Below are 13,857 nucleotides of genomic sequence, written 5' to 3'. Positions count from 1 at the left end.
GACTTTGCACTTTTGCATATTTGACGCTTGTATAATAAATCATTGTTAAACTTATGAAACAAGTCTCTCCTGATTGAAATGTAGCTCAAGCGCAAGTTCAATCAGGAAGACACTCACTAGTAATCGCTGTCTTTCCTCTCCGTGTAAGTACTCAGTAATCAGCTGATTGGGGCGTGCACTTTTAAGTAACCAACCAGATTCGGCACACCGGGTCCTCAAGCCAATCATATCGTTGCTGTCAATCTTTAAATAGTGTTCTCCTCTCTGCTGCTGTCAGGTGTCATTTCAGCTAAGCAGATGCAACCCTCCTCCACCCCAGTCGCCTCCAGTCAGCATCACAGTCGGGCTCCTGATTCATCATCAGATTGCAGCAACTCCTTTCATCACCACCACCAGTGTCTGGACTCCAGGGGGGATTAGGCCTGTTGGACCTCAGTATCCCTACCCTCGGTGATAGTACTTCAGGATGGAGTCCAATCGCCAAAGACTTTGCACTTTTGCATATTTGACGCTTGTATAATAAATCATTGTTAAACTTATGAAACAAGTCTCTCCTGATTGAAATATGTTTGAGTGGATTCCTCTCTGTTTGCGAGAGTGACAGGAGCTACTTTAGTGTAATGGATTAGGGGCTGAAAGTGTTCTGCTAATCTTACTTAAAATGATGTGATGGCACTACGGAGGATTTTATCCCCAGTGCAGTCGAACTGTTGACAGTGAGGATGATATTTTTTGTGGCTGGTTGTTTATTAACAATCAGATCTGTGGCGCGCGCTCCCCTCAGTGCTGAAATGATGTTTGGCAGATTACTGAAGGATTTATTGCCTCGCATGACCTCATGTGTCTCAGTGGTGAACTAGCGGTGAAGGCCGGTAACACTGAGCTGGGTGTGGTCATCATGATGTGGGTGTTTTATGAATATTCTGCCAAATCTGTTCCGCTCTGGCTGCACCTCAAGTCGTAAATATAACAGAGCAGAATCATAAGTTCATATTTCAAAGTGGTATAAGACATGACATGCTAGGAAGTAGTATTTTGAGTATGGTATTCTCAGATTATTGTACCACATGTCCAGACCGAGCTATGATAGAAATGTAACTATTGTAATACTATTTGGAGCTAAATGTGTGAACTAGTTTGATGATTTTTTTCAGGATTTAACAGGAACACTTTTGGCGATTTCTATGCTGTGTTTATGATGCGAACATTGACATTTCATTTGTGTGATAATTCACTTTTTCAACCCGTTAGTTTTGTTAATTGTGCAGTTTAAGGCTTAAAAACCACTATGCCTGCCTACGTCCTCATTCAGATTTGTTATCTTCGTCATCTCATGATGGTGTTGACGATGAATGGAAAGCCATCTTCCTGCAGAGTCGAGAGCAAATTCAGGTGTCGGCCTGGTGAATGGCAGCTTACTTTGACTAAAAAGTATGATCATTTGGTGCCCCTTCAGCTGTCGGGGTCCACCTGCTGTAGCTCTGCTGTGCCACAGCACCGGACTGCCTGACACAGGCTGGGATCAAACATATTCATCGGAAGTAATGGAGCCAGCGTTCATCTGTTCTGAAGTAAATTACGTGTGTGTGCACTCGTCTTCGGCCTGCAGACACATAACTCTCGAACAAATTTGCTGACGAAGCAGCTGGGAAGATACCGAGCCCCGCATCGTCTCCCCCACCTCCAAACACACACTACCTCCCTTTCCAAAACTACCTGCAAAGCTTTCTTTTCAGATTCTGTTGTCACACAGAGGTTCTGATCTCATCACCTCGAAAAGATGAAAAATCAAAATAAGAGCAGGATTGAGCTCATATTGGACTCTGAGAGGCTAATAGGAAGTATTTTTCTGGACTCTGCCTCCTGGATACTTCAGAGTGAGCCTCCGTGGGGAGTGTAATGAGTTGTCTGCTGGAACAGAGTGGAAGCCAAGCTGAAAAACAGGAGAGGAAAGCCAGAAACCATCACCCAAAGCCTAATGCACCAGCAGCACCCCGGGGAGCTGGAGGCAGGTTTATATGGGCCACTTACTCTATTATGGTGCACAGTGGTGAGGTGGGGAGAGAAGTGATGAGGGGGAAGGAGAGAAAGTGAATGATATAAAAGGAAGGGAAGAGAGGGAATGAGAAAAAGGGAAATAGGGGAGGGTGGGGGAAAGAAAATAAGAAAAAGAATGGAGAAGAGAGGTGAGGGAAGAAGAAAGACAGGGGAGTAGCAGAGGCATGGAGGTGAGAGGAAAAGGAGAGGGAGAAACACAGGAGATGGAAAGAAAATAAGATGTGTGCACTCAGAGTGTATCTCCACCAGGTGTGTCTTCAGTGACCACGGCTGAAATGATTTATTAAATGAATACAAACCACAACACCCACCGTCTAGACCGCAAGTGTGACAAGTGACACGTTTGTCACTCACACGTCTCACGCAACACTCTCTACAAGCGTCTTTGCAGCTGTCTGCAGCTGCTCTGTGCAGCTGAACTACAAGTCACTGTGTGACGCTTGATGTTCGAACCCTTCCTCTGAACGGAAACTGTCAGTCCTGCTGTTTACTAATTAGCTTAGTAAGAACTACGCCATCCAAAGCAACATTCATCTGGCATTTATCTGTAAACAGCCAGCAGAAACCATGTGTGTTTACCAGGCAGAAGTCAATGCTGAACTTCTTTAAACTTGTATTATTTATAATAGCTAGCAGGGGGCGACTCCTCTGGATGTATAAGAAGTCTATGAGAAAATGACTCTACTTCTCTCTTGATTTATTACCTCAGTAAACATTGTAAACATGAGTTTATGGTCTCAATCTCTAGTTTCAAGTCTTCTTCAATACAGCATGATGTTCATTTAGTACATTATGGTCCATTTAGAGTCAAACAGACCATAAAGCAGGGGATGCTTTAGGGCGGGGCTACCTCCTGAATGCTAACACTGCGTTGTCCTGTCTGGGAGTATTCTCTGTTTTTGTCTTACAACCTTAAACGTTGAAAGTTAATTGTAAGCTTATCGGTTGCATACAAATGTCTTATTCAGTATTTGGTTGGCAACAGCCAAAATGCTGAATGAATGCAGAAAGGAAGAGAGGGCATGAAAGGAAAGGAGACAAAATGAGCGGGGAGGAGGATAGTAAAAACAACAGACTTACACCAAACACCTTCTATAATATATCTTCACCTAACATACAATTCTGATTACTTAAACACCATTCTGCCTTGTTTTTACAGAGAAAAGAAATCCAGCTCAACACACACACACTCTATCAGCTGCATTTTGGTTGCATAAACCCATCGGAGAGCTATTTTTCTCCCCATAATGTATAATTGTGCACCAGTGTTTCTACTTCAAGTGTACTATTTGTCATAATGAGGAATTCATAATGGCTACACACCTGCTCGGGCTGAATTATGAGACCGAGGCTGCTGTCAACATTTTTCATGAAGCCCTTCATCCACAGTCTACAGCCAGCACTTTTATCATCTGGCCTCCATTGATTTTCAGAAAGACCAAAGCCCAGACTGTGGTGCTCAGAAACTGGACATTAGGCAAGGCAAGGCAAGTTTATTTGTATAGCACATTTCAACAACAACGTAATTCAAAGTGCTTCACATAAAACCATTAAAAGCATCAAAACATAAGGCAAAAGAAAAGGAGATTTAAAAACAATTAAGAACATTCATTGCATAAAGTAGTAAAATGCAGAAATGCAGGATATTGATTAATATATTAATTGAATGTGGTTCAATTAAAGGCAGCAGCAAACAGAAAAGTCTTCAATCTTGATTTAAATGAGCTGAGGGTCTCAGCAGACCTGCAGCTTTCTGGGACTTTGTTCCAGATATGTGGAGCAGAAAAACTGAACGCTGCTTCTCCATGTTTAGTTCTGACTCTGGGAACAGAAAGTAGACCGGTCCCAGACGACCTAAGGCAACTATTGAATGGCTGGTTAATGAGAGACTTATGTTGGGATCTTATTGCGGCACCTTTACTTTAGCTTAGCATTAGCTTAATTTAGCGTATTCGTTGATGTGTTGTTATTCCCGTATCTTGTTGTGTTAAGTCACTGTCGTGTTATACCGTGTTATTGTGCAACCATCGCGGACCACGGAGTCCCGTTATATTGTGTATTTCCTGCTGTAACTGTTTGCATTAGACCCGTCATTGCTAGTGGATGTAGAGTTTGTGAATCTATCATTTTAAAGACTAAAACCACGGGGGCGAACCTTCGTTTCGCCGATCGAGTTTTGGGGTGGTAAGGAAGCAATACGCTCATCTCACCGCAGTGACAAAGGTCTGTTTTGTTTGGGGATTCATTTATTTCGTTTTGGTTTACTCTCTCTTCCTTAAATCGACTCTGTCAGTGAAGTGTAGAGCCGTGGCTATCACTGCATGAGCTGCCGTCAGTTCAGAACGACGACAGCAGACTTGTGCAGGATAAGACCAGCTGTTCTCACTCTTACGACGCGAATCGCACGCAGGAGCTTCGATTTCGCTCTCTCTCTCTTTTTCTCTCTCTCTCGTAACCTACACATACATAGAGCCGCTGATTTTGGGTGAACCTCTTGCAATCTATTGTCCCACGGGGTCACACGCAGCCACTTCGCCTAGGTCCCAAGTGTCCGCCATCTTGGTTTGTAGTTCTAGGTTGTAGTCCTAGATTGCCCCCTCTTTTCATCACTGATGGAATAGGTTACACCCCCTCATTTCACACACATAGATTCTGACTCACACACACACACACACATATGTTGGGAACGTAGAGGGGCGTGTTTGGGTTATCAGCATTGAAGAAACTGAATTCTTGACATCAATAGAATTATTAATGTAAGTAACAATTATTAATGATTATTAATCAATTAATTAACAACGGGGCACCACCCTGTAAACAGGGACTAATAACCAAATGAGAAACTAAGTCTCATAATTAGTGGCCACTCGTAATGTCCATAGTCTGGTGTGACTACACATTCGAAGTGACAGTGAAGGGTTATGTTCGTACACGGGCTACTACATACAGATCTTATTACACAAATATGCACAAGTAATCACAAACGACTGCTCTTTAAAATATAACAGAATTTATTAAATCGAAATAATAAGTGATCAGATCAATTAATATCACAACCAACAACGCTATCATACAATTTTATGTGCCTAATATCTAAACAAATGAATAAAATGGGTGATTATGTATGTAATACAAGTATGTGTGTGTGTGTGTGTGGGTCTATGTGTGAAAAGGAAGGTGGGTCTTAAAGCTATAGCTAAAGACTACAAAGATGGCAGCGTCGAGTGACGCAGACAACCAGGGAGGGGCCTTAAAGAGCTATAGCTAAAACCTGGCGGAGTCGAGTGACTTAGACCAAATGGCGGGGGGGGGGGGAGGGTCAGCTATATGTGGTTGCGTGTGTCGGCGCACACGTGTGTTAGAACAATAGGTGAGATTTTCACCCACAATCTGGAGCTCTATGTGTGTGCAAGTTACGGAAAACAAGAGGAACTAGAAAATGCATTTCCTGCTGAAAATGCGTTGGAATGCTGAAAGCTGAAATGAATCTCAAAAACATTGCTGAAAATAGATATCCAATTTTAAAAAAATTGCAAAAAGCTGAATAATTCAAAAAGTTGAAAGATTACAAATATGAAGTTATATCACCCGTCTCCTGAAAGAGCTGAACATTTTGATATTCGAACGGTTTCTGTAGCTTAAAAGAATTCCAGCAGTAGTGATATTTGTTGTAGTAGTAGTAGAAGTATTATTCGCAGTATAAGTATCAGTAGCATTTGAATAAGTACTAGTTGTAGCAGTAGTGATATTTGTAGTAGCAGTAGCAGTAGAAGTTGTCGAAGTATTTGTAATTAGAAGAAGTAGTAGAAGTAGTCGTATCAGCAGTCGTACTAATAGCTGTAGTAGTATTAGTACTGGTTATTAGTACTGGTAGTAGCAGGAATAGCAGTATTAGCAGTTGTGGTATCAGTAATAATAGTAGTGGTAGTGGTAGTAATAGCAGTAGTGGTAGTAATAATATTTATGGTAGCAGTAATAGCAGTAGCAGTAGTAGTAATAGTAGCAACACCAAAAGTTGTAGTAGTAGTGGTAATACTAGAAATATTAGCAGTAGTAGTAGTTGTCGCAGTATTAGTAAGAGCATTCATTATTTCAACAAAAAAAGCCTAATTTTGAGCGAAACGTTTAAATACAGTTAATCCATGAGGCTTTTATTTTGAAAGGGTGGGACTGGGTGGGGGAGGGAGGGGGAGAGGAGACATAATCATCATGTTTGACACAAACAGAGGTTATTAAATGACAGGCTCCATCACAAGCAGTTCAGTTAGAATTCACTCTCTGGTGCTTTTATTTTGAAATGGGGTGTGGGGTGTGTGTGTGTGTGTGTGGGGGGGGGTCCTCTAAAAGTCTCTAAGACCTGAATGACTGTATGAGAGATAGACATAGACAGGGAGAGAGAGAGAAGAAATAATTAGTGAGAGAGAGAGAGAGAGAGAGAGAGAGAGAGAGAGAGAGAGAGAGAGAGAAAGAGAGGCAGAGAGCGAGAGCAAGGCTCTGATATCTCTGACAAACTTTCTCATTTGGAGATTGGCCGATGTTTCATCTTTTACAGCTTACATGAAGGTTGTCCTGCTCTGCCATGTCTTTCATCGTCTCTCCCTCTTGTGTCGCGGTGTGTGTAAATGTCACTCGAATCAGGAAACTTATCAGAATACTCATGTCTGATTGGCCGAGATGCAACACGTAACAGCTGCAACAAATCATGTGTGTGCGGCTTTTATTTTAAAATGGGGTGGGTGTGTGTGTGTGGGGGGGGGGGGGTGGGGGTGGAGGAGGGGGGAAAGACCTCTAAAGTTCCCTAAGACCTGAATGACTGTATGAGAGACACAGAGAGAGAGAGGGAGAGGAGTGTATGTGCGCGTGTCTGTGAGTCTGTGTGTTTATCAACATCACTAATTGGCTCAATCGCAAACACCTGTGTGCCTGAAGCCATTTCATGGAGATAAAACAGGGAAACACCTCTCAAACAAATCATCAAAACTCCCATAACCGTAGCTCCTATTGCTCCGATATTAATAATTGAGGGGAAGAATGAGTTGAAGAACAGATCCTGTAAAAATTGTGTCTGTAGTGTAAAAAATGTGGCTTAACTGGCGATCTAGAAATGGGGTACCGTGTTCTGTGGAAGATGTTTTTGAAGCAAAATTTAACATTGGTCTCTATGGAGCAGAAAGTTGGTTTTCCTCTCAATTAACGGCTTCCGTGTCAAATGTGGAAATCTGTGGGATTCCACAGTAATTTTTCTACGACAAGGACAATATTAGCTACTTCTACATCCAGAAATTATGCATGAAGAGTGAAGATTGTGGACACAGTGGCAAAATACAAATGTTTTTTTCACAAGAATCTCAAGCTGCTCTTCACTCTAGCGGTGACATCACGCACTCTAAGCTGCGCAATACACACCCATCATAAAAGTTAAATTGCTGCAGTTCAAAAAGTTTAAAAGATATCAAAAAGCTGAATCATGTTGGCAATAGTTGAGGGTTTTCTCAACATTTGAAAGTTGAAATGGTGTCTGTAGCTAAAGGTATGAGGAAGTTGAAGGATTTGAAAGTTGAAGAAGTTTAAGAGGATTTGAAAATCTTCTCCATAGAAACCCATTCAAAAGAAAGTTGCTAAAAGCTTAATAATTCAAAAAGTTTAAAGGTTAGAAATATAAAATATAAAAGTCATAGCAGAGATGAGCTGAAGGAGCTGAACATTTTGATAGTTGAACGGTTTCTGTAGCTTAAAAAATGAAGAAGAAGAAGCATTGCGACGAAACGGGGGACGGAATAAATAGAGGAATAAAGAAACAGGATAACAATAGTTGGAATGCTTAACAGCATTCCAACAATAAAAGGGCAGAGAGAGAGGAATCAGAGAGAGAGGAATCAGAGTTTCTGTGTGCGATGTCGCGTTGTAGTGAAAATGAGGATCGGCGATCGTATCTCACACAAGTTGTCGTTGTCGCTTCGCGAACTGACGACACTTATGCCCGATAGTCGCGTTAACACACTTCAGTCACAGAATCGATTCAAGGAAATAGAGCAAGAACAAAAATAAAATCAAATAATCCCAAAAGCAAACAGTCAAACAGGAAACCCACAGTACGACGGGCCTCGGAGCTCCGTCGACGATTGCGCAATCTCTCAGCAAAACGAAAACAATGACTTTAACACGACCAACACACGGGAATAATAACATATAAATGAATGGCCTGAATTAAACTTAAGTTCATTTAAGCTAAACTACGCCCAGACACCGTAACTCTTACTGTGAGATGCTTCGTGGCAGGGTTGTAGAGTGTTTGTCGATGAATGGTTTTTCCTCCTCCAGGAGGAAAAAAGAAAAGCGTGAGGCTGCTGCTCTTTCGGCGTCGAAGGTGAGCGGCTGCTGTTTCGGCCCGGCTCGCTGCAGAGAGGAGGGCCTGTGGTTTCCAACGTCGGCTGAGACACGTGTCGGTTCGTATCTCCCGGTAATGGTCGGTGAAGGAAGATTGTTTGGTCTCCCTAGTACCGTAGCGTGTACACGAAGGGGGGGAGCGGCTCGCGGGAGGAAGGATGCTTTCCGCGGGCCAAGGCCTTAAACTCAGAATAGACGTGGTCGGTTTCGTCCAGCGAAATGGCACGTGCGTGCTGAGATGAGTGGGGGTTGAGGTCGATCGGGTGATTCTTCTTAGAGACCAGACGGAAGTCCAGAGCGAAGAGACCGATTTTGGGCTGCGTTGCCGCTTATAAGCGGGTCTCTGCGCACAGCGGGAGACGGCTTGTCGGCCAATGAAAGGTCCACCTCCGCGGTGGACCGAAGGTGGAGGTGTGGTCATCTCAAGGGGGCAAGGATCAGACCCTAGGTCATTCGAAGGAGGGGAGGCCCATGTGAGGGACTCAGCCAGCCAGGAGGTGGCGCCAGAACCCCAACACATATATACATACACACCCACGCATATGTATATTGTCGAGAAGAGTTGAGATCCCAGAGGAAGCCGCCTTGGATACATGCTACACGATCAGGGGAAAGTCAGGATATAAAGGCACGAAGCGTATACTCAGAAATAAATAGTTAAAGTGTAATCAAAAGATAAGGTTTATGATCATTATATAACGAATGTGTAAACAGAGAGTGATTTAAACAAATGTAAAGCTGATTATAATGATGATCTGTACAACAGAGTCGAGACGTGAAAAGTGGGTGTATGAAAGAAGGTTTGGAGAAGTGGGGCCGAACAGATGTTTTGGGCGGAGGTCGGAAAAACGGACACGCGGATGCGAAGTCTGTTGCAAGAGATGACTCATGGAGGCAAGCAGAAAAGATAGGTACTTTCCAAACATAAGCACACACACATAAGGGTGGGATAAAGATTATGTGTTCAGAATCGGAGGGGGGGAACAGACAGCCCAAATCAAGGATAAAAGGAGATGCTTGCGATACGCAGGCTGGGATTTCTACACGAGCCGTCCAGACGCTCTGAGAAGAAGATACGGACGATTGCAACTGAAGTATTCTAGGACTTCGTCTCTGTTCACGAAAAGAAGACCGCTGTTCGTGGACAAAGAATTGAAAGACAGAGATTTTCCTCTCCCCACTGCTCGACTTTAACAACTGAACAACGGAGGAACGCGGCAGTCCTAGAAAGACTTTGTACTGAGCCTTGAGGACTGTTGAACGGACTCCGCTGCGGGAGCAGGAGGACCGAGGGTCTGGCCAGACCTTCGCTCCTAACAACTCCAAAATAACCTTTTCATCGCACCATTGAAATCCAGCTCCCACCGGGCCGTCTCGGCATCTATAAACTAATGAGTATAATCTAAAGAAGAAAATTAAGATAACGAATCAAGTGTAGTAACATTTTATGTGAGCTGTAGCTTAACCCTTGCTAACTAACTAAATATAACCTGCAATAAATATCTAATCTGCATTTAAAGTAAATTTCTCAAGTGCATTTATTTGCTCAAGTAGTAAAAGTTCCTCGTGGCAGTAAAAAGTTAAATCCATTGTATGTCTAACAACTGAGTTCTGTAAGGTTATCCTGGAGACCGAATCCACTTAACAATCCCTTACGGTTTTAGAAGTAATCCTAGCCATTAAAACCTAACCTGGCATTTACCAAGAGCACGGATCCAGAAGAGGGAAGCTGCCATAACCGACTGGTAGGAGCGCCCGGGGCCAGGGTGGCCTCTCGGCCGAGTGCACTAGACCGGAGGAAGCAGGGTAGACGTTGGGAGTAACGGCAGTTAGCAGAGCCAGGCGAGTTCCCTCGAAAGAACACCAGCTCGACAATCTTTTAACAGAGAGCTGAGTCAGTAAGTAGCCCCGTATCGGGCCAGAAGTACCCCAGGATCTAACAATATATATCCTTACCCCATTTTATTCATTTGACTTTAGGTATTAGACACATACAATTGTATGATGGTGTTTGTTGGTTGCAATATTACTTGATTTGATCATTTATTATTTTGATTTAATAAACAGTTATATTTTAAAGAGCAGTCGTCTGTGATTACTTGTGCATATGTGTGTAATAATAACTGGATGTAGTAGCCTGTGCTCGAACTTAAACCTTCACTTTCACTCTGAATGTGTAGTCATACTCAGACTATTGACATTAGGAGTGGCCACTAATTATGAGACTTAGTTTTGTCGTTTGGTTATTGGTCCCTGTTCACAGGGTGGTGCCCCGTTGTTATTAATAATCATTAATAATTCTATTGAGGTCAAGAATTTAGTTTCTTAGATGCTGATAACCCAAACACGCTCCTATGTTCCCAACACTTAACATCGCCCTTTGTTTGTTTCACTGTTTAGCAGATAGCATATAGCTAGCCACAGATTATAGGATATTCTCTCTCTCACTATCATCGCTCATTATATTGTATATTATTATAATTCACTCACCTACAAACAATTGGGTTGCATGCTGAAGATGGTTGGCAAATCAGAATCAGAATCAGAAACCATTTATTGCCATTGTATGTTGAACATACAAGGAATTTGACATGACGGGAGGTGCGTAACATTTAACAACAATCAACAGTGCAAAGTAGAAACAAATTAAATTTACAGAAAATATAAGAAAGTGAAATATAGAATAAGGTAAAGTACACAAACGAACAGATAGCAGGACTATAAACCAGTGAGATGTAAGTGTAGTGTGAAAGTGTCCAGTGTGATAAAAGGGATGTGCGGGGGAGTGACCGGTGGGAATTTGTCCTGGGGATGACAGAGTCAGTGGGGGTCCCGGGCTCTGTTAATGAGCATGACTACCGACGGGAAGAAACTGTCCCTGTGTCGTGAGGTCTTGGTCCTGATGGACCTCAGCCTCCTACCAGATGGAAGGGGCACAAACAGTTTGTGTCCAGGGTGGGAGGGGTCAGCTACAATCCTTCTTGCTCGCTTCAGGGTTCTTAAAGTGAACAAGTCCTGGAGGGACGGCAGATTGCAGCCAATCACCCTCTCAGCAGAGCGAATGATGTGCTGCAGCCTGCCCTTGTCCTTGGCAGTGGCTGCAGCGTACCAGACCGTGATGGAGGAGCAGAGGATGGACTCAATGATGGCTGTGTAGAAATGCACCATCATTGTCTTTGGCAGGTTGAATTTCTTCAGCTGCCTCAGGAAGTACATCCTCTGCTGAGCCTTCTTCGTGATGGAGCTGATGTTGAGCTCCCACTTGAGGTCCTGGGATATGATGGAGCCCAGGAAGCAGAAGGACTCCACCACGTTGACGGGGGAGCCACACGGTGATAGGGGCTGGTGGGGCTACGTTCTTCCTGAAATCCACAACCATCTCCACTGTCTTTAGAGCGTTGAGCTCTAGGTTATTCAGACCGCACCAGGTCACCAGATGGTCAGTCTCCCACCTGTAGGCGGACTCATCCCCATCAGAGATGAGTCCAATGAGGGTGGTGTCATCCGCGAACTTCAGGAGGTTGACGGACTGGTGACTGGAGGTGCAGCTGTTGGTGTACAGGGAGAAGAGCAGAGGGGAAAGAACACAGCCTTGGGGGGAGCTGGTGGCTCTGTAGGCGAACTGCAGGGGGTCCAGGAGTGGGTCGGTGAGGGTTTTTAGATGGGACAGGACGAGGCGCTCAAAAGACTTCATGACCACAGAGGTCAGGGCGACGGGCCTGTCGTCACTAAGTCCTGTGATCCTTGGTTTTTTGGGAACAGGGATGATGGTGGAGGCCTTGAAGCAGGCTGGTACGTGGCATGTCTCCAGGGAGGTGTTGAAAATATCTGTAAACACCGGAGACAGCTGGTCAGCACACTACTTCAGGGTGGAGGGGGAGACCAAGTCTGGGCCGGCTGCTTTGCGGGGTTCTGTTTTTTAAAAAGCCTATTTACATCTCTCTCCAGGATAGAGAGAGTCGTCACTGGGGAGGGGGGGGGGGGCTGGTGGTCTGGGGCTGGTTGATGGCGCTGTGGGGGATGGAGTCAGGACTGTCCCATTGTCTTTCAAAGCGACAGTGGTACTCATTCAGCTTGTCTGCCAGGCGGAGGTCGTTCATGGAGGGGGGGGGTCTTAGCCTTGTAATTGGTGATCTGTCTGAGACCTCTCCAGACAGAAGCAGAGTCATTGGCTGAGAGCTGGAGTTGCAGTTTCTCCGAGTACAGTCGTTTACCATATCTTACCGCCTGCTAAACCTGTACTTTGACTCTTTGTACAAGACCTTGTCCCCACTCCTAAATGCCTGCTCTTTTTGCAGCCTTAGCTGTCTGAGTTCTGCTGTAAACCAGGGTTTGTCATTGTTATAACTCACCCTGGTGCTTGTATGAAGTTGCAGCCTCTGTGTACTCATAGCAGTCTTGAATACATCCCAGTCTGTACAGTCCAAGCACGCCCGAAGATCCTCCAGAGCTTCACTGGTCCACTTCTTGAATGTCCTCACCACAGGTTTGCAGAGCTTGAGTTTCTGCCTGTAAGCAGGAATCAGATGGAGCATGACGTGGTCAGAGAGACCCAGTGCAGCACGAGGGAAGGCATAATATGCCCTGCTGATTGTGGTGTAGCAGTGGTCCAGAATGTTCTCCTCTCTGGTAGGGCATTTAATAAACTGACGGTATTTAGGGAGTTCATGGCTGAGGTTTCCAGTTGCAACAACCACATGCTGTTGCTGGCTAATTAGCTGGCATGTAGCAACAACAACCTGAGATTGTTTATTCTACAATCACATCCGGATAAGTTGTGCATAATAAAATAAATGTCAATAATCACAATAATAATGAAGAAGAGAACTGACACGCAACATTTCAAACACTATCTGGAGTCATTATTTCTAGTTTAGCCACAATTGCTCATTATGTTTCATCCAATTAGTTCTGCCTTTTTTCATAAAAAAATAAATAGATAAAAGTGTAAGCTATAAAAGCAAATAGCTTTTAGGAAACTCCCAACATAACGATATAAATTCCAGTCAATATGACATAACATGGACTCAAATTTCAACTAAAGTTTGGGCAGGTAACCAGTGTCATGAGACAGCCCTATCTCCACTTAAAAGGAAAAAATAGACCCAGCTGAACGGGATCCAGCCTCCTTTCCTGACACAAGTACTGAAATCATGACCGCTTTGGCTTGTAACAGGCAATGTTGGATTTCTTTTTGGCCGCCTGGACTGCTCAAGCTTTGCGGACAGACCAGCCCTCCTCAGCCTGTCTCTCTCAGAAGCAAAGCCTGAAGAGGGCCGTCTATGTGGGCAGTGCACCTATCGCCCGCCTCCTGAAAGAGAGCACCCCAGAACTGGAATGAAGTAAATCAGCTTTCATGGCCATAGCAAGTGTGCAAATGCGTCCACCCCGTAGGTGCATTGTCCTGCTCTG

Source organism: Melanostigma gelatinosum, assembly GCF_949748355.1.
Source record: "Melanostigma gelatinosum genome assembly, chromosome: 24".
NCBI classification, from domain to species: Eukaryota; Metazoa; Chordata; class Actinopteri; order Perciformes; family Zoarcidae; genus Melanostigma; species Melanostigma gelatinosum.
The sequence above is the reverse complement of the archived record's forward strand: the minus strand, read 5'-3'. Positions refer to the sequence as shown.